This window comes from Arvicanthis niloticus, chromosome 8, assembly GCF_011762505.2.
Source record: "Arvicanthis niloticus isolate mArvNil1 chromosome 8, mArvNil1.pat.X, whole genome shotgun sequence".
Lineage (NCBI taxonomy): Eukaryota > Metazoa > Chordata > Mammalia > Rodentia > Muridae > Arvicanthis > Arvicanthis niloticus.
The window spans coordinates 23,124,562-23,146,235 of NC_047665.1; the positions used below are offsets into that span (position 1 = coordinate 23,124,562).

The following is a 21,674-nucleotide window of genomic DNA, read 5'->3' on the forward strand; positions in this document are numbered from 1 at the left end:
TTAAAAATTCTTAAAGGTCATGTGCTGAAGTTTGGCTGAGCCTCGGGCAGATCTAATGAACATGACCAAGCCCCTCTGTGTGCAGCAGGTAACCCGTGCTGACTTGGAATTTGCTGACATTACAGGGTTATTATTTCTGGAAGGATGCAGCATTCTGGAACAATTTCTCTAATGATTCCATTAAGACCATGGTTTCCTTCAATTTAGGGTAACATATTCCATTTTTTGCATTCCCCCAAACAAAACACAGAGAAGTGTGTCTAGGATGGAGGGTTTGTGTCAGCCAAAGGAAAGGAGAAAAAAAAAGTCACTTGATTTTGATGGTACTTAACCCCATTTTATATTTGATAAGCACATCTGTTTTGTGGATCACATGTCAGTGTGCAAGATTGTTTAAAGTCAAAAAAAATTATTTTGGTTTAAAAATTATTAACTTATGGAAATCTTGAGGATCCTTTAAAGTAGAAATAGGTGGCTGACATTGTGTGAGTGGTATTTTAATGCCCAGGCCAAGGCAAAGGGTCTATAGGACCAGGGTCTCAGAGAACAAAATGGGGACAAAGGTTTCCAGATGGGGAGTCAGAGAGCAGGCGTTTGGTAGTCATTTATTACGAAGGTCTGCTTTTTGCTGTGATCAGACAGGGCTTGCTGTAGAAATGCACTCCAGTTGCTAAATACATCATTTGGAGATGCTCTCGTAAGACATTTCTTAATTTATACTTTAAAGCAAAAAATAATTACAAGAGGCAAGGCTTGGAATCGTGTGCTAGGATATGCGCTCTAAAGCCCACATTCTGGCTTTCAGTGATAGGACTTGCCACAGTCATGATCTCCCTTCATCACTGTGTTGTCTACCGTGAGAGTCATCATCAGAAACCCTGTCTTCTTGAAGCCGTGTTACTAACAGAGCAGTGATCTGGAGTAAATGCTACAGTGGAGCCAAAGAACATGTTTTTTTTTTTTTTTTTTTTTTTTTTTTTTTTTTTTTTTTTTTTTTTTTAAAAAAAAACAAAAAACAAAAAACAAGCCTCAGCTTTAATAAGGAAACCCAACCCCAGAATAAACCTAAGTTCTGAGTCACTGCAGTTTATCTCCTTCCTTCCTTCCTTCCTTCCTTCCTTCCTTCCTTCCTTCCTTCCTTCCTTCCTGAGTCCACAATTCTTCTGTCATTTGAAAGAATACATGAGTATCTGTGAGCATCACTTATATTTGAATTTCTTAAATCTTTTGTGTGTTTCTAAACCACAGTGAAGAGTTACTTCCACTGATATCAGGAGACTTAGAGTTGAAGAAAATATTGGGGGCCAGTATTAACATTTGCAATTCACACATGAGAATCTTAATTTTGGGGAAGTTTGTCATGTTACTCGATGACACATAAATTCTTAGGGCAATGTTAAAAATGGGAATTTTACTCCATAATTATGGGCACTCAACTATGGCTCTCTAACTTTAGTAAGATATTCTAATTATCTAACATATAATTACCTAATATCTAATTATTGAAGAATACCTAGAGACAGTCTGAAGCAAAACAATCTTTCTGAGACATCATCTCACATTTTGGTTAAAACCATTGGTTGACTTCTGATGTCTGTTAGGACAAGTCAATCTTTCTGTACATTAATAGACCCTAGTCAGATGGCTTCCTCCTCTCTTCTCTGGTATTTCTCCACATTAGACAGAGGCACCCACCACTGTGCATTCAACTACACTTAGGTATAACTGTATGCAATTCAATATATTTTTCCAGTATCCAATTTCCCACCTGGAATTGGTCAAATGTGCAACTCCCACTTGCCTTTCAGATTTCAACTCATTCATTTTGCCTCTGTTTGTTTAATGAGCCCCAATAAGACTCCAAGGGTTTGAACACACGCACACACACACGCACACGCACACGCACACACAGGCACGCAAACATGGCTTTGTACTTCAGGGCACAGACCCCTTACAAGTAGCAGATAATAATAATAATAATAAACTGTTTCTAAAATGAGAGCAAAACATAATACGAAACTATTTAGAGAGACTAAACAAATTTAATAGAAATTTAGATTATAAAAATATGGATTATTTCTTAAGATCAGAAAGCAGAGGAAATGTTAAGGTAATGTCAAAAGACATTATCAGTAATTTTAAAAATAGGATACAATATATAGAGAAGAAACAAATCAATTCAGAGATGCTATTTTAGTATTTATAAATTAGTAATACATAAGAAAATAATAGAACCACTTGGTTTTACTGCTTCAGAGTGACTTGGTCACTTCTTTCCTTTTTAAGAAAGTAATATTTTGAGTAAAAGTTTTAAAAAAGTGAAATGAACCCATATACCCAGTTCCTTGAGGTATGGGCAAATTCAACTCAGTTCGTTCTCAAATGGAAAAAAAAAAAATTAGGCTTCAAGCTTGAGCCTAAAGGACTCATAACTTCTGTTTTCTGTTGGGTTGGAAATCTTCCTCTTGCCTCTTAAAGTCATCTTGTAAAATACCAATTCCACTGCTGGAGAGACCAGAAAGTGAGGCTGTGCCTATAGGAGAAAGAATGTCCAAATCTAAAATTTTAATTTGTCCCCGACAAAGATCAGGGTATAAATGATCTGAGACACCCCTTCCACCATTTCAGTCCTTCCATGAGCCCAAGAGCAGCTGTAAAAGATGAAAGCTTTCCACTGTCATTTGAGAATTTTCAATATGTGTAGATACATACAAGTCCCTCCCCTGTTATCTGCAACTTTGGTGTTTATAAAAAGCAAACAGAACCTTCTCTAAATCATGTTTGCTATTTTTAAGATATGATCACCGTTTTTGCCACGTTATAGGGAAAAAGTATAAATTGTCATTGAGAAAATGAGTCTAATCATGAAAAGTATTTCCCTGATAGCCTGTATTCCTATTCTGAAACTTCATTAGCTGTACACAAACTGCCCTTCCTTTTCTTGGTCATGACCATTAAGCCTAGACAGAATAAATTAGTCACTCACTATGTATCTTATTCAGTTCAAAATATTATGATAAAATACCATACTTAAACAATAAGCATTCATTACCCTCAGTATAAGAGTCTAGACAGAGATTATTAGCATTCTAGCATATCTGTTTCTTTGGTGACCACCTTTCTTCTGGCCCAGATAGTTTTTTATTAGTGCCTATCCAGGGCAGAAGACAAATGGGAGCTGTTGGCCTTCCTCTTATAAACCCACTAATTTTATCCTGACATTCCCATTCCTTCATCTAAACCTGAGTACCATACAGAGGGCCCACTTGTAATTTCCGTTGTGTGTGTGGGCTGAGTCTGAAACATATGGTTTGTAAGCATTTTGGTCACTCCTATGTGCACATGTGTAGTGAAGGTATTACGTAGGCAAGCATCCCTATGTTAAGAGCAACCAATACAGCAAGAAAGTCAAAGAGATATGCAGGGGTTTGGCGGAGAGATGACTCAGTTGTTAAGAGCATGTGCTTGACTTTCAGAGGACCAGAGTTAAACTCCAGCAGCCATGTCAGGTGGCTCACAACTGCTTGTGACTCTAGCTCCAGGCCAGAGCCTCTGCGGGCACCTGCATTCATGTGTGCACACACTTAGCCATAATTAAAAATAATAAAAGATAATTTAACAAAACGAAATGTGGAAACTTGGCAGCTAGCATTCTTTAATTATGAGAGGGTTTTTTTTTTTTTTTTTTTTGAATTATTGGAAATCTTTGATGTCTGACCCTAATTCAAATGGGAGGTTCTGAACTAGTCCAAGGTTATTATACTGTACACAGCCAAATAGATTAATTTTATTTGTCTTACTTTATTTTGTATTTTATTCATTAGTTTGTTGGCAATAATGTATTGAGTTAGATAAAGACAATTATAAAATCTTGGCTATTTCTCCACTGAAGGGTAAGGTCTGTATTTTCTCTCTTTAGCCTAAGAGGGCTCACTGACTATTAGCTAGAAGAATGTTATGGAAGTAATATTGTAGAGTTTTGGGTTCAATCTTATGTCTTAACTGACTGACAACTTCCTTTTCCTGTTGTATTCGAAATCCCTCTTGCATTTCTACCTCATCTTATAAAAGTACCATGTTTACTGCTTGAGAGACTGAAAGCGAGGCTATGCCTACAGGAGAGGGAAGGGAAACTCTACCCTAAACTTCTTGTTGTCCTTGACCAGGAGCAGGGTGTGGATGATCTTGGATGTTTTCATTTCAGCCTAGCAAGGAACTCACGAGCAGCTGAAAGTGGTATAATTCATGTCATGTAGAGTAGGTAAGCCATTCCACTGAATTATTCACACACATAACAGGGAAATTAGTTATACTAAACACATACCACATTTTTAAGCTACCATGTTTTTAAATAGTTATTAGCAATAATAGTAATTAATAATAGTAATAATAATAGCAATAATAAATAATAATAAATAATAATAGCAATAATCGTAATTAAGTAATAGTTATTACTTTTCATTCCTTCTATCCTAAGTGCTATATTGTGTTTTAGAGAAATAGTCATGGCCTTTCCCTTAAAGTGGTCATGGCCCCAGTAGCTTCTGTTGACATAACTTTGTATGCTTTAACAGAAAATTTAAAAGGACCTTATTTCTCTATTTAGTTTTAAATTTTCTAAAAAGGCATCTGCCTCTCCACTGAAATGGCTTAGCCTTCAGCTATACTATCTGAATATAGGAAAACAAATGTAGAAGATAGAAATAGGGGATTTTATAATCTGAACTATGTATCCCCCCAAAACTTATACATTAAAATATTGGTGCCTAACCTTGGGGCATAACCATAGGATCTTTACTGGGATAATTAAGTCAAAATGGGGTAGAACACCAAGGTGGGTGAGAGAGAAGGAAGGAAAATGGGTGAAAGAGAGGAGAGAGGGGAGAAATGAGAGGAGAAAGTGAAAGGAGAGAGGGAGAGAAGGGGAAAAGCCATGCAAAAGAGAAGCTGGGTACCTAGAAGCCAAGGAGAAGGTCCTCCAAACGAGCTAGCATGAATAACATCACTCCATGGAAATCTAAGTTCCAGATTGAGGAATAGACGTAATTGTTTAAGTGTCCCAGCCACATACTTTGGTATGCTTGTCTAAGTGCTTAACACAGGGATTGTAAAGAACCAGGCACACAATCCAGCAAGAGCCACAGCAGCACCAGGGACCTTCCAGGTACATCACATCTTTGGGAGGGCTTCACTCCTTGAGACTGCTCAGATAGCAGGGCTGTGCATTGTGTGAGAACATGACCAAGTGCTCCCTTGGACAGACACAGACTATGGGCAGTCTGCAGACAACTCAAACATTGAGCATTGTGACCAGCTAGTGGCATCACAGTCCGTGTTGGGAACCATGGGGGAGGAGGCTGTCTAGCATGGGCTCATACTCCCACATTCTGTAAAGCCACTTTCTGGGCCCTAGTTCCCAGGGTCCTATGACATCATGGAAAATCATGGGGAATTAGGAAAGCCAAAATCATGTGCTTAGCATGAGTGGCAATACCTGCAGAGGTGGGCAAGCCAGAGAGAACATTTTGGGGTACATGTAAGGCCAATGGTGTGTTTGAATGAACTGCAGGAGTGAAGCTTGATCTTTAACCCTCCATGTGTGTGGTGGATCTAGAAGAGTAGTCCAGCCAGAGCTTTTAATCCTGACACACGCAAGATCCAGTGACAGGTAGCCTTTTAAGATTAGCCAGGCAGAGGTTGGAGGGAATGCCCAGTGGTTATGAGTACAGGATGCTCTTCTAGAAGTTCCAAGTTCCATTTCCAGCACCCACATAGCCACAGTCATCTTTAAGTCTAGGTCTGGGAGGTCCCACATCATTATCCTGCCTCTGTGGGCTCTGTACATACATGATGTACAAACATGGATGTAGATAAAACATCCAAACACATAAAATAACAGGGTGAGGGCAAAAGCCTGTAGCCTGATATGGTGGCACACACCTTTAATCTCAGTGCCTGGAGGTAGAGGAAGGTGGATGAATATGAGTTTCAGGCCAGTCAGGGCTACACAGTGAAAGACCTTGTCAAACAAGTTGACAGCCTGGAAACTCATGCTGGGCTCCTGACTGTGACATCCTTGTACATATTCTCCTCCTATTTGAGTGTGATTAGACTGCGGGGTGTCTATACAATGTGTCTATACAATAGGTAGAAATGATGGGATATTATCTCTGCTTTTTTTTTTTTTTTTGGTTTTGTTTTTGTTTTTGTTTTTGTTTTTGTTTTTCGAGACAGGGTTTCTCTGTGTAGCCCTGGCTGTCCTGGAACTCACTCTGTAGACAAGGCTGGCCTCGAACTCAGAAATCCTCCTGCCTCAGCCTCCCAAGCTCTGGAATTAAAGGCATGTACCACCACTGCCCAGCTCATCTCTGCACTTCTATCAAAGAAAGGTTGACAGGTTTTGTTTCACTCTCTCCAATGAGACAGTTCCCAGGAAACTGAGGCCCTGAGTCCAACACCCTGCTTTAAGAATTAACGCTGACAAGACCACCTAAGTTGCCTTGGACTCTCTTGACTACAAACCTACAAAGGACCTGAAGTCGGGAATTCATAGTCAACACCTGGATTTATTACCCACAAAACCAAGAAGAATAAACATTTGTTGTTTGTAGGCTTAGATTTTTTACAACCTACTTTATAAGGGTTTTTAAACACTTCAACCTCCCTTGTAGCCTACCACCCATCAGAGGTAGTGGAAAAGAAAGGTTAATAGGAAATGAAGTTTGAGGACCTGCTTAGAAATAGTTCTTTGGGGGCTGTTCCAAAGTTCATTGTCAGCAGTCCAGTCCTCTAGCAAAACACCAATCAGCACCCCAATCCATTCAGCCATCACCACTCATAAATCTGCAATTGTAGTTTGATCAAGAAGAAACCATGAAGTGGCAGGAAGCCCCCAAAATGTCATAAATTCTTTGGTGAGTTTACAACAAGCAAGGATTAGCAATGTGATACAAGGTGAACCAATATAAGAGCATTGTTTTTGAAGACTAGCGAGGCAGAGCAAGGAGAGCCAATGCCAGGGCCTTCTCCCATTGGCTGTGGGGTCATATTTATATTCTTTCAAAGTATCACATGTCCTCTCATGAGTCTGATTCAGGAAAACCTCTTCTCACCTGTGTCTCCTTCAATAATTTGTCACATATCTGCTTTAGCAAAATGTCCTTTCACCTGTGTGCCTGAGTAAAACACCATATGACATTTCCAAATGACCCTGAGGATCTCATTTCCAATGTGACATCATATGAGCTTCTAAAGAAACCAGAAGTTTCCTCTTCAGTTGTTAAAGGGAACAAACAAAACAGAAAACTAGAGACAATAAATTATTTTTTTCCTGGTGGGGAAAGAACAAGAAAAGATTACACAATTGTTACATGTATCTTCCGTTATTAAACTAAGCTTATTTTGTGATAACAGTGTTCCTTTAGGGAGACCATGATTTTGGCAGGAGGTTTTGCCCTCTGGTAGGGTAAATATAGGAACTATAGATGCTGTAGAGAAAACTTTCTCTGAACTCACTGAGCAAGCAGACTACTTTGAGGGGGCATAGAATTTGAAAAAAAAAAAAAACTGTAACAGCCAGTTAATATTTATTTATCAGTGTGACAAGGTATCGTTTTTATAGTGGTAGATGGGCACCATTTTTGTTTTACTGGAGGGAAGTCCAATCTGAATAAAACAGTAACTTTTCACACATGACTTCTAATCCATGCATGTAAATCAAACTGGGGATCTATTATTCATTATTAAAAGAATGGCGTATTTTTATTACATTGAAAATGAAACACAAATACTGTGAAAAATTTAGTGCCCTTTCTAAAGTCTTAGTGTCTAGAAATTTTAAGACACTCATCATGTCATTATCTAGCTGGTGCTGGCTCTCATTTTTAAAATATATCCACAAAATTAATAAGTTTGAAGTTTTATGCTAGAAAAAGAGGGATGCTCTATTTCAATGAAATAGGCAAATTTATTTTTTATTTAAAGCTTCCTAAGTACTTAAGATGTTAAAGCATGCCAGTAGTGCTCAAATTCCAATATGTATACAAAGAATATAGTTCATATTCTTGTCATTATTCATCATGGCCACAGTGTTCTTCCCTCAAGTGCTTTCTGTAAATGGCATATATATCAGAAACTGATTAAAATGACCTGAAGTATTAATTCGTAAAATATGATGAACCCAACACTTTGCAAGAGGTTATTTTCTGTGTGATATTTAATATGTAAGAGTTGAAATGATTTTTAATAACTCACAGGAAGGAGTGGTCCTAGGGAATCCAGACCCTGAGCATGATTGCTTTTATTGATTATTAGTTATTACCATTAACAGTACAGAGCCCTCTCATATATTATATTTTGTGACTGTAGAGAGTTTCTCCTTATGTCAGTTGACAGAAGGCCTTTTTCTCAGCTCTGAAAAGGACAATGTTATCTTGTTGAAAGAACCAGGACTTACGGAAACTTTGGTGGCCACACCAGTGAGCTCTAGGTGTTCAATGTCATCAGTGATTTTTCCTGACTACATATAATTCTCTCAAATTAGATGAAGGGAATCTAGTTCTGTAACCCCCAATCCCTGACTCCTACCCAAATAAATTTTAGATACAAAGGATGCTTGTCACAAGTGCATCTCCAGGATGAGACTTAATGGAGTCCTGGGTTTGCTAGCATTCACTATCATGGCAATTATAAACTTCTTTGGCCCAGTCCTTGCTTTTAGGAAATGGTAATTGAACATGTAATTCAAAGCAATATCATAAGCCTCAAATGCGTTGTGCAAACAGATTACCATAGTTTCAAGTAAGGAATGGTAATTTTTTTTCTTTCTTTCATTTTTTTTTATCACGTATTGGTAATTCTTTGTCTGGAGTGTTTCTGACTTTCCTCTATAGTTTATATTTTCCTGGCCCTTGGAAATTTTCCTTCAAGAAGTATGGTTAATCTTTTCCCTCTTATAAAAATACTCACTTCATGCTCTTTTGTTGCTATTGTGTCTCCATTTCTTGCTTCTAGGTGGCATGAAAAGTTTGTAAGTCCATCAGTACACAGTGCCACCGCAATACATCCATCCATCTCCAATCATTCTAGCAAATCCTTGAGACCATCATTATTTCTTGCTGTTTGGGTCCTGTGGTGGCACAGCACACATGGCAGGAGCATGTGCTGGTGCTAAACTTCTTGATTCACAGCAGGTGAAAGACAGAGGAAGAGACTGTGGTTATATAGCCCCTTCAGCATGTGTTTCCAGCGTCCCAGTTGTGTCTTTCTCTAGATCCAACTTCTTAAAGGCTCCATCTCCTGACAGAGCCAAACTAGAGAATAAGTCATTAACATGAAAGACTTCAGGAGAAATTTCAAGTCAATATGAATTTTTACTCCTCGGATGTGATGAGTTGAGTAATAATCCATCATTGCCCACTCTTTTTCAGTTACATCACTATACACCCAAGAGACATCATTAAGAGGAACGTGAGAACCGAATTCCTTGTTAAGCCCATTTTACAGATGAGATACATGGGGGTAGGACTTTCCAAGATGATTAAAATGAGCTTCAAAACTAGTGTGGATCGTTCCACTAGGTGCTCAGCCTGCTCTGAAAGAAGCAGAAGAATTGAAAATTTTCTTTTCTTTATCTTTTATTTTCTTTTTTTCTATATTGGATAATCATTCTCCTGTTCCTATAATTTTTCTTTGATTTATTTTTTAGAGACTGGATTCTATTTCTAAAATCAAATTTATCTCTTTTCATCCTTTTCCTGTCTGTCTCTGAAGAAGCAAGCTCTGTATCATTTAGTAAAGCTGCCCTTTGAACACGGATGCTCTACTGCCCCTTGCCAAAAGGTAGATGTTTAACCTCAGGCATAAGGTTTCTGAAAGTGGAGACTTCACATCTCCATGCACATTCTCTAGCAGAACAGAACCAGTAGAATGTAAGTGGAGCTATAAGAAGAGATTTATGTGATTGATTCCTCTGGTCAGAGAAAGGACAGTCTCACAATGGTCATACGCATCACATACTCACCCATGACTTCTCACTTCCTCTGCTTCCTACATCCCTACATGCCAATCATCTCTGGAAGCACCCTCACAGACACACCCAAATATGAGTCAGCCTGACAAGCAAGAATTATCCCCATAAGCCCTCTTTGTTTCCTGCTGAATTGCTGACATCTAGAAATATAGCCAGCTCCATGTGGATTACCAAAGTTAGACAACAGATTTGAGAATTTCAGAGCCCCATCAACACCTTCAAAGAGACTAGTAAGCTCCTTTTGCTTTCTTTTGCTTTTTTTTTTTTTTTTTTTTTTTTTTTTTTTTTGCTAGAGATTGAATCCAAGAGCTTGAGACAGCTAAGCACCTGCCGCACCAATAGGCTATGGTTTCAAGACAACCTGAATTATCTTCTTTAAAAAAAAAATGGTGTTTCATGTAAATGTGCCCACTTAATTTTACTGAGAATTTTGCATTTTTATTTTTGTCCTTTGTGTCTGGTCAGGTGCACTGTATGTAGAGTTCAGAACATCCTCGTTACAAAATAGCAATTCTTGTTCACTTCCTGTGCAATTCAACAATCAAATCATTTTGAATTCTCTACAGAGGAGGATCTTGTTTCTGTTTGAACTCACTCACATTCCCAGGGAATATGTTTCAATATTTCAACATCCATACAAAATGCTTTACAATTCCTTTTAAGGTATTAATTTTCATATGAACACCATGTGAAGTCACAAAGGACTGAGAAGGGCAAAGAATTTCTCCAAGGTTACCTAGCCTGTTAATTGCAAAGGACCAGCTTGGCTATCTTTCCAAATCCCCACCTGATTCCCACATATACTAACCAGAAGTGAATGACTTTGAGTTGATGAAATTTCTAAAGTTTAGGGAGGGGGCAGGAACAGGATTCACATTCACCACCACCACCCCGAAACATTACCAAACTCAAGGGCCAATAAAGATCAATGAATAAAGCAAATCAAAACCTGTCATATCTGTGCTGGCTGGTTTTACCCAACTTGATACAAGCCAAAGTCATCTGAGAGGAGGAGACCTCAATTAAGAAAATGCCTCCATAAGATCGTGTTGTAGGCAAGCCTGTAAGGTATTTTCTTAATTAGTGATTGATGGAAGATGGCCCAGCCCATTGTGGGTGGTATCATCTCTGGGCTGGTGGTCCTGGATTCTGAGGGAAAGCAGGATTAGCAAGTCCGTGGGAGAAAGCCAGTAAGCACCACATTCCAGGGCCTAGGGCCTATCAGCTCCTGTGTCAGATCCTGCCCTGTTTGAGTTCCTGTCTTGACTTTCTTCATTGATGATCATCGATCTGGAAGTATAAGCTGAATAAACCCTTTCTTCACAAGTTCCTTGGTCATGGTGTTTTATCACAGCAATAGTAATCTTTTTTTTTGTTTTGTTTTGTTTTTTGTTTTTTGTTTTTTGTTTTGTTTTGTTTTTTGAGACAGGGTTTCTCTGTGTAGTCCTGGCTGTCCTGGAATTCACTCTGTAGACCAGGCTGGCCTTGAACTCAGAAATCCACCTGCCTCTGCCTCCCAAGTGCTGGGATTAAAGGCGTGCGCCACCACCGCCCGGCAGCAATAGTAATCTTAACTACGACAATATCCCTGCCTTAGGATCTTCACTGCACTTAGAATAAATCCAGATCATTTACTTGGGCCTGTAGGACATGTTTTGTTCTTTATTTCACTTTCTGATTTTATCCCATGTTGGTTGCCTGCTTCTGTGTTCATTCCCGTCGCCATTTTCTTTTCTGACTGTATCAAACTCTTCCTTCCCACAAGACCACTAAACTCAGTGATTTTTCATTCAACGCCCCCCCCCAAACATTACCAAACTCAAGAACCAATAAAGATCAATAAAAAAGCAAAACAAATCACGTCACATCTGTGCTGAGTAGTTGTATGTCAACTTTCCATAAGCTAAAGTCAAAGACACAAAGATACACAGAAGACCCTGCTGAATCATGTCTTCTTAAACTCTGACATAGCAGAAGGTCTCAGTGCTAACGGTTTCTGCCTTAAGCAAAAGTTTCTGAACAGAACACACACCTATCATATTTTGGTACCTTATAATTTATGATTTCAGTATCCATTGAGGTAGGCCAAGCCTTTATTACTATTGATAAAATCATATTAGTGAATTTTCTATCGCCTTTCCACCAGTTTAGAGCTAATGGAAGTTTATTACCCACGTGCCAATGTTGGGCTTCAGATACAATAATTGACATTTAATGAATGTAAGTGAATAAATTATGCGAAGGAATCAAAAACATCAGATACAATTGTTGATAGGAGTTAAATTAATAGTTTTGTAGCTGAGGAAATCCTATCTTTTTATTGGCCTGTGAAGTGGGCCGATGGCAAGCCCATGGGAGGCCTGAGGTACACACCAAATGCTATAGTATGCATGCAAGAGCTTTGGGAAATACAGAGCGTCTCACTGACGCGTCTTCATCATTACATGTTGTTGGTGTGATGCGGGCTGCCCAAAGGGAAAACGTTGATTAGTAGTTATTGCCCAAAGTTTTCTACTTTCTGAATGATATATCTGCCTGCTCTTGTAAAGCCATTTGCGGCTAATTTGTTGGTCTTTGGTCTAATCAGACTGCAGATGTTCAGAAGCATCATCTTTTTGTGCACTAAGGCTCACTCACTGGGGTTTGGAAAAGTAATGGGCTGTGCCCAATTTTCCCCCAATGTGTTCAACTCTCAGGGATAAGGAAGGGAAAGATCTGTCTTTTGCCTAACAAGGAGAAAAATGGGGGAAAAAAAGCCAACACAACCTTTTATTTCTCAATTTAAAAAAAAAAAAAAAAAAGAATGAGAAAGGAAACAGATGAGGAAACAGAGAAAAGACAGTTAATCCCAGAACTGAATTTTCCAAATTAAAATATTCAATTAAAGTTCTTCCATATCTCCAGAGTGAAACGTTCTTAGTCACACATTTGAGTAGCATGTGAAGAGATGAGTTACAACAGGCTGAGGTTGAGCTCAGGTAAAGGCATCGCATAGCATTGTGTAATGAGATGATATTTCACGAATTTCCTCTCTATCTCCGACATGTCTCATGGAGCCTTGTGGGAAGGTCATGTGATAAACCCCATAATTATTTAAATAGGACTCAGTCCAATTTTAGATGGAAATAGCATTGTCCTAATTAATCAGGGGGATTGACTAGAGTTCTTCAAAGATACACAGATCTGTCTTGCTTGTCTTTGCATCAGCATGGGGTAATGAGTCAAAAATGTCAGCTGAAGAACCTAAGGCCAGCTGATTCATTATTCAAAGTGTGATGCCATCTGCAGACACCAAACCCCAACATTATTGCTGATGCCAAGAAGTGTTTACTGACAGGAGCTTGGTATGGCTGTTTCCTGAGAGGTTCTTCCAGCACCTGACCAATACAGATGCAGATACTCACACCCAACTGAGCCCAGGGACCCCAACAGAAGAGCTAGGGGAAGGACTGAAGGATCTGATGGGTATTGCAACCCAATAGAAAAAACAGTGTTGGCTGACCAGACCACCTAGACCTCCTAGAAACTAAACCACCAACCAAAGAGTACACATGGAGGGATCCGTGGCTCCAGATACATATGTAGCAGAAGATGGCCTTATGGACATCAATGGGAGGGGAGGCTCATAGTCCAGAGGAGGCTTGATGCCCCAGCGTAGGGGGATGCTACAGCCATGAAGTGGGAGTAGATGAGTGGTAGATGAGTATAGAGGCAAAGGGGAGGGAGGAAAGGGGAGATGGGATGGGGAGATTTGTGGAGTCGTAACTGAGAAGGTGGATATCATTTGAAATGTAAACAAACAAAATGATTAATAAAACAAACAAACAAACAAACAAACAAACAAACAAAGTATGGTTCCCCAATTCACTTCTACCCCTCATGCTGGTTAAAAGGTAAGAACAAATCAAATAGTAACCAACATTTAAAATAAATACCCTATGTAAAACAAATATGGGGGCAAATGTTGCTCTAAAGCCTTCAGACATTTTTAGATTGTTAGAGACTTTTGAATGGTTAAATTAATCATGGTAAAATTGTACAATTAGATGCAGGGGCTTTAGGTTTGAGATCACAAGACCCTTTATTTGGGGAAGATTTCTATTTAGAATTAGTAGCCTATAAAGTAGAAGGTAAATTCAGTCTTTCAGAAGGTTTTTTTTTGTTTTTTTTTTTTTGTTTGTTTGTTTTTTGTTTTTTGTTTTTCTTAAGGACACTCAATTTTATTGGAACAAAGATGTTTTTACTCAGTACATTCTAGATACAATGTAGATGCCTGAACCCAAAATGACAAGCATGTGGAAGAAGAGGCCACAAGGCTCACTTTGCAGAAGTGATGAAGAGAAGCTGGTGGAACAGAGCAGAATGACCTTGAGGACTCGTCATGGACCCAAGGGTGGCATTTTGCATTGCTTCCTCCTGTTTGCAGGAAGCATAGCTGAAATAGCTCCAAGACCTAAACTCAGGTTCTCAGCTCTACCTCATACCTTTTTGGGGGATATCAGTGAATCCAGCTTCTCTACACCTAGTCCAGGAGTTTATAAAATTGGGTCCATAATAGAATATATTTTCTTGGATTATTGTGACTATTAAGCTGATGATGATGGAGTGGTTTTGAAAGAAATTCCTTGGGTTTAGCAAATAATTATTGGCTGTTGATATTATAACAACATTTGGGATTAGGGGCTTGAAATAATATTCTAACTCATAGACTTTGAACTCTTGTATTCAGGGGTGCAGAGAGTGAGAACCTCTTTTCTATTCAGAAGCTGTGTAGTTGTATTTCTATGGGCTTCTGTCCTTTTTACCTAGGTCAGAATAAATTTCCAAGAACAATCACTTTTTTAAACCATATAACAGATAGACGGGGATTAGAGCTAATTTGTCTATATTTTAAATTCATGACTGTGAAAACTGGAGGAAAAAGAGAATAGCACTATAAAACTCTGTCTGATAATCTAGATGACCCTGGGCTCCATATCAATTCCCAAGCACTTTTCTGAGCTGTCTGCTTCTAAAGGAACGTTTTGTTATCTCTAATGCAAATTAAGCACTGATTTACTTCCTTGCCTCCCTGTGGTATTCTCAGCAGAGTTTAGCTCGGGAGGACACCATTTAGTTTTTTTCCATTCTGTTTATTTGTCATCATTGCTTCTTTCCTCGATCTTTATAGATAGTGACATCAAGATCTGAAACTGCTATGTAGGTTATTTATTCTGGGATAAGGTGGAATCTATTCGCATCTTTATCTGATGCCAATGAAAATGCTTCCAACTGCCAGGATCTACAGCACCCCCTTTAAATGAGAGAAATAATTACACAGAGCAGAATAAACTATTTGGATTCAAGTATCCTATATAGTGTATGTAAAGTCTGCTGAATCATTTATGGTATATTTGGAAGAGTCATAGCCATGGCCTGATGTCCCATCAGCAACTTGCGAATTTCCCAGTCTTCAGTCTACCAGCTGAAGTACAGATTACAAGAATATCTACATGTTTATTCACTCTTAGCTTCATGTTGACCAAGAACCACTAGTTCCTCAAATCCAGTGACTTAGTGTCTTATATCTTGGCACATTAGCAGAAAGTTGAAGATCAGAAAGCCATGCATCATAAGCTTAGTTATCCTGTGTTTACACAGAAGCCAGCATCTCATGGTGTCTCAGAGCAGAAGCCCAATTTTCAATTCTTGTACCCCACTTCTTACACATGTAGTCCAGGACAGAAGGAGGCTTTCCTCACTGCTCTCACCCTAAGCCATAGACAGCTTGAAGAAACATCTTCTGGAATGTTCCTTGTCTTCCAGGGTAGTGAAATAAAGACAACTCTGGTGGATTTATAGGCAACCATGAATTTTCTACTTGAAATCGATGGAAGTGACTTGGTTCACCCATAGATGTTTGTGTATAACTAACCAGAGAGCGAACATGAAGTACAATCCTACCTCGGGCTTGGAGTATTAGGAAGAAGAACTAATTGCTAAGTAGAATTCATGGCACAGTGGCTACTCAGCTGGGATAGTCACTTCCCAACACCTGGAACTGTTCACATGTGAACTGCTTTACATTTTGCATTGTCTAGTCTTCTAACCAAGTTACACGTAGCAAGTGAAGAACAATAATACATTATGAAAAGTTTCTAAGGAGCCAGAACCTGAATCTAACAGTTTCTAAAACTTGGCGGTATATGTAGCATAAGGATCTTTAGTAGCTAATTTCTAAAACATTTTAAAATGTCATTTTTCCAATTGCATCAAATGTATGACTATTGACATTGTTGTTATTGAATATAAATTTTAAGGACTTGCATGACCCCTACTTTATGCTCAGATCCCACTAGTACCTGTACCAATGTATCTGCTTGAAAAGCTGTGAGTGGAAAATGTTTTCCTAATGGGGACAGTGGCATGACAAAATAGTAAACTGGGTCTCTGTGTGTGCATACACATAGGCATTTCAGAGAATAAGTTCAACCACAATCATTTTGACCCCGTTTGCTGTGTGTATGTATCTGGGATGTCTAATTTTGGTTTTCAACTTGACATACATGGGAAGAAGGAACCTTAGTTGAATTGCCTTGAGAAATTGTGTTTATCAGCCTGGCCTATGAGCATGTCTGTGGGCATTTTCTTCATTGCCGATTGATGTAGGAGGACTCATGTCACTGTGGGTGATGCCATCTCTGGGTAGATGGGTTTGGACTGTGTACCTAAGGCAAGTGAGCAAGCCATGGTAAACAAGTCAGTAAGCAGCATTTTCCCATGGTTTTTGTTGTAAGTACCTGTTTTGAGTTCCTGCCTTGGCATCCCTTTATGTTGGACTATAACCTATAAGCATAAATAAATTCTTCCCTTTTGGTCAATGTTCTATCATAGCAACAGAGGAGAAAACTGTGAGAGTATTACATTCATTAATATGTATTTGATTTACTAGGACATACAGCTATAAAGTGATATTATGTGGTGGCTAGGTTTATATCTTAAACACAGTGCTAAGGCATTCCAATGTATGTAGTAAACACAGGATGTTATACAAATTCAGTTAGGCAAGAAATAGCCTATGAAGTAACTAAAGGCAGATTTAGAATAAGCCAGTGATTCTTTTAGTTCTGTAGGCAGAGGAATGTCACATGACCGGAGTACAAATCAGAGGAACAAGAAAATGCATCTTAAATTTTCCTCATGGTATGTAATATTTTATGTTAAATAAGAAATTCTGAGATTAGAAAATATTGATAATGTTCGAGAATAGCCCTTAGGCTGTTCCAAGTGGACTTTTCAGTTAGATATTAGCAGCAATTTTTCATTTTAAAGATTCTATCTCTGTCTTGATTTCCGCTGGTGAATTCAAGACTTATAGATATTGTTTCTATACTTTCTGTGTGGAATTTTCTGAACTGATTTTTGTGGACTAATATGTTCCATTGATTTTATCCATTTATCTCTTCAAATGATTTCAGTGCCATTTTCTCTTTTTGTCCTCTAAGGACCTCAGGTTCACATGTGCTGGAATATTCTAGAAAGTTTTCATGTTATTATCTTGTTCTTGTTATCTACGTGTATGTTTTTTATCCTTTCATTATTTTTCTCTTTTTGCTTTAGTTGGGATGAGTTCACTGTCAGTCTGATCACCACATTCATTATGCATTTTCTCTTATGTCCATTTATACTTTTAATCACATGTCATAATTGTGCCATGGAAAATACATTCTTTCTGCTCTAAAACACTTTTACATTCTCTCCTGATATATGACGTTCTTTCTTCTGATTGTGATGCTAATAAATATAAAACCTTTGTTATTTCCAGATTCTGATCATGCAGATCATGCATCAGTCTGTATTCATTGACTAGTTTTCAGTGGCCCCTACTTCACATCTTCTTCCTGCTACAGACATCTCATAGTTGCCTGCCATGTGGTGGACATTGTGTGTAAACAAACGGTAAAGAACGAAATAGAAAATATCGATTCCCTCATCAAGATCTGACATCTATGCTCACACCAGGAACTGAGTTTAACTGGAGCTGAATTCCAACGTTAGGTAGTTGGAATGCCCCACTGAGTTCCATAGATTTAAGTTATAAAAGGCTCTGACTTCCATTTGGGCTGGGTATCCAATTGCCATTCAACTTTGTGATTATGTTCTTCTCCCCAGTACTGTCACAGGATTTCTGAAACACCAAGAATCTCTCCCTTTATACCTAGACCCAACTGCCCACATGCTACTGAGTACGTTTGAAGATCCTAGGGCTAGAAATTGTTCCACAGGAATGACTTGGTCTATGTCTGGGTTCATGTGTTAAATAACTCCTTTCTCCTTTTTCCTGCAATGCATGACATCAGATCTGTCTGCACTTTCATCTGATCCAAGGATTTAGTTTACTTAAAATTTGTCTCTCCAGCTCTCAGACAGTTGTGCATTCATATAATTTTATAACGTGTCTTTTTCCCCCTTAATTCTGTTTTCTCTCCTCCTCTCCCTTTGTTATTGTTGATGAAGCCAGAGAGAATACACTAGAACTCTTCTGAGCTCTCTCCTCAGCCCTTTTCCTTATCATAATGTAAGTATTGGGTTTTGTAACTATCTCTGTTATATCAAAAGAACAAGATTTGGAGGCAGGGTGCTTTTTAAACTGTTTTATTACTGTTTCTCTTATCATGAAAACTGTTGTATGATGCTGGAGAGATGACTCAGTGCGTAAGGGTGATAGCTACTCTTCCAGAGGACCTGGATTCAGCACCCAGCACCCACATGGTAGCTCAAAGCAACTCCAGTTCCAAGAGAACTGACACCCTCTTCTTGCCTTTGAGGCATTGGTTGTGTGTGTGGTACACAGACATATATGCAGGCAAAACATCAATAAGCATAAAAAAGTAATATTAATACTAAAAAATAAATGTGACCCAGACGATCACACTTATAAACATTTCAGAAAGTGCAGAAGCAGGAAGCATCCTATGACATAGCTTTTCATCATTGTTCTTATTTTCTTTCTTGTTGCTGTGATAAAACCATGATTTAAAAAAAAGCATCTTCCTTCAGGTAACATATTCATCACTGAGGGAAGTCAGGGCAGGGATTCAAGCAGAAGCAGAGGCAGTATATATGGGGGAAAGTCTCTTTCTAGCTTGCTTTCGTTGACTTGCTCAGCTACCTTTTTTATGCATTGAAACCCAACCTGCTTAGAACTAGTATAACCCACAGTAGAGTGTGTCCACCTGCAACAATCAGTTAAGATTGATGCACAGAAATGGTCATGGGCCAACCTCTGGGCAGTAGTTCAATTGAAGTGTTCTCTTTGCAGGTGACCCTAGGTTTGTGTCAAATTGACAGATAAAGCTAACTATGGCAGGCATATTGGGGCATCATTCACTTCAGGCTAACCATTTCCTATGTACCTGGTTTCCAATGGACATAACATTTCTCATTGCCATTCCTCCACTCAACGTTTACCTCCAAACCCTCATTTGCTTCTTAGGTGCCACATCCTTCCTTTCCTTCCATGTGTATCATCCTTCTTCTATGTGGAAGACCAAGAACTTCACCACTGCAATATGTAGTGAAGTTTGTCTCTATAAGATCTCTCCACTTCGTGGAATTATTCATGGGGGTCAGAAAATAATGAAGCTCCTCCCAGGACATCCTGACCTCCAGCTAACCAGCATTCTGAGGATGACATGGTACCGGCATCAGCAAAACTGAGCACCTCTTTATTTTCATGTAGATTTCTAAAACCCAAAGCCAATGAAACATGCCCACAAAGGTGTCATTTCATAAGCTAGCTATGGAAGTAGTCATACTCCTGGCAAAGGCCCCCAGAGACAGGGAAACAAGAAAACTTAGTAATGTTTCTTGCCAAAGCGTAAGCAGGAGGTCTCAAGGTACACATTACAAGGTTGAGAAGCTTTTGTACAACAAGCAGTAATGAAAAGAAACTCAAGGCATGCATTCTGAAAAGGCAACTGTTGTCAGAGAGAGTAGATTGCTTTCTTTCATGATCTAGAACAACTTTGGGGCTAGAGAGATGACTCAGTGGTTAAGAGCACTTTCAGAGGACCTAGGTTCAATTTCTAGCACCCACATGCTGACCCACAGCCATTTGTAATTCCAGCTTTAGGGAATCTGACATCTTTGGGCACTGGGCATGTGTTTGGTACACGTACATGCAAGCAAAACAGTCATACACCTTAAGCAAAAAAATAATTAATTAATTATGAAAGAATCTGTAGCTCTCATCTAGTGTTTTACTCAGAATCAATGGAAAGGTTTTGCCCTGTTCCTCTACTTTTTAATTTCAGGAACTGCCAGCGTAACTGCACATGGCCACTCTCTGTTACAGAATAGATTTACACTAAGTTCCTATCTGTACTGCAGCAGGGGATACAGTACTGCTTGTTGTTCACACACCATGCCTGGTAACTCCGATGGATACGTCATTTAATAAAAGAATGCTAGCATTTGGCAAGGTTACTGACACATTCTGATATCAAATATCTTCTTTTTGTTACATGTCATCCAGGAAGTGGTTGGGATAAGTCATAAATGGGAATGTAAGACTAATGCATAATTCATATGTTCCTGGGCATTGTTAACTTGGTATAAATATGCCACCTCTAGGAAGAATGTAATACATCACTGTGGTTTGGGGGTTTATTTTAATTTTAGATTTTTGATTGGTGCCCTTTGAGGTTAGACCCAGGGCCCAGGTAAGTACTTATTCACTTAGCTACATGCACAGTCCTTTCTACGATTTTTTAGAAAACTCAAGTATGCGTAAACTTACGTGTAAAAGGAGAAGCAACTTACATAAACTCACCACAAATGTCATCACATCACGGGTATGTCACTCTTGTCAGATTCTTTATCCCAGCTCCTTCAAATGCACTTTTGAAAAACACTGGTTAGTACAAGTTGGGTTGTAGCTTTCGTTGCTAAATCCAATGATAGTACAAAAGCACTGTCTGACAGCGTGGGCCCAGCTTTAGGTTAAATCATGGGTCTAACCAGGGTTCTGACTCCGCCTCTCTTCCTCCATTTAGCTCTTGTTCTTTTGCTAGAAACCGTACTCATGGACAGCTAGCCAAATGAAAAGTACAGCTTGATTAAGGATCTCTTCTGTCAGTAATTTGTGCCTAATGTCGTTAGCTTTCCCATGGGCTGTTGTAGAAAATGGTAAATCTGGTTTAAATGAAAACTGATCCTGTTAATGGCTTAATAGCAGCTGCCACAGGGTTATGGTGTTTTCAACAGATGTCTCTGTTACATTTTGTTCCTAAACTTAAGTCTTGAGCTGTCTGTATGAATCATAGAAATATAACTGTATGTTTGGATAAATGTTTTGCAAGATAGTCTATAACAAGATACTTTTCTGTCCACTTAAATTTATTCACATAGAATTTTGCAAAGAAAATTGGATATATAATATTTTTTAATAAAAAAATTTGTCTTACAGTTTTCTAGTTGCTTTAAGCTGAGAAATGGGCTTCATCTCTACACCTAAGACAATGATTTGGTCAATGTGACCAATTGATTTATCATTGCCTACTGATATTTGTTTAGCTCTGTTAGTGATGTGAATTGTAGTGTCACTTCAGATAAACAGTAGTCACAACCCTACAAGGTCTTTTTCTTTCTGATAATCATAATT

The 21,674-nt window shown here is 38.7% G+C and overlaps 1 protein-coding gene across 1 annotated transcript in view; it reads left to right on the forward strand.

The window, feature by feature from the left end:
* LOC117714091 (uncharacterized) overlaps positions 1-21,674 on the forward strand; it is a 280,965-nt gene that overhangs the window by 98,782 nt on the left and 160,509 nt on the right. The gene's annotated exons all lie outside the window — the stretch shown is intronic.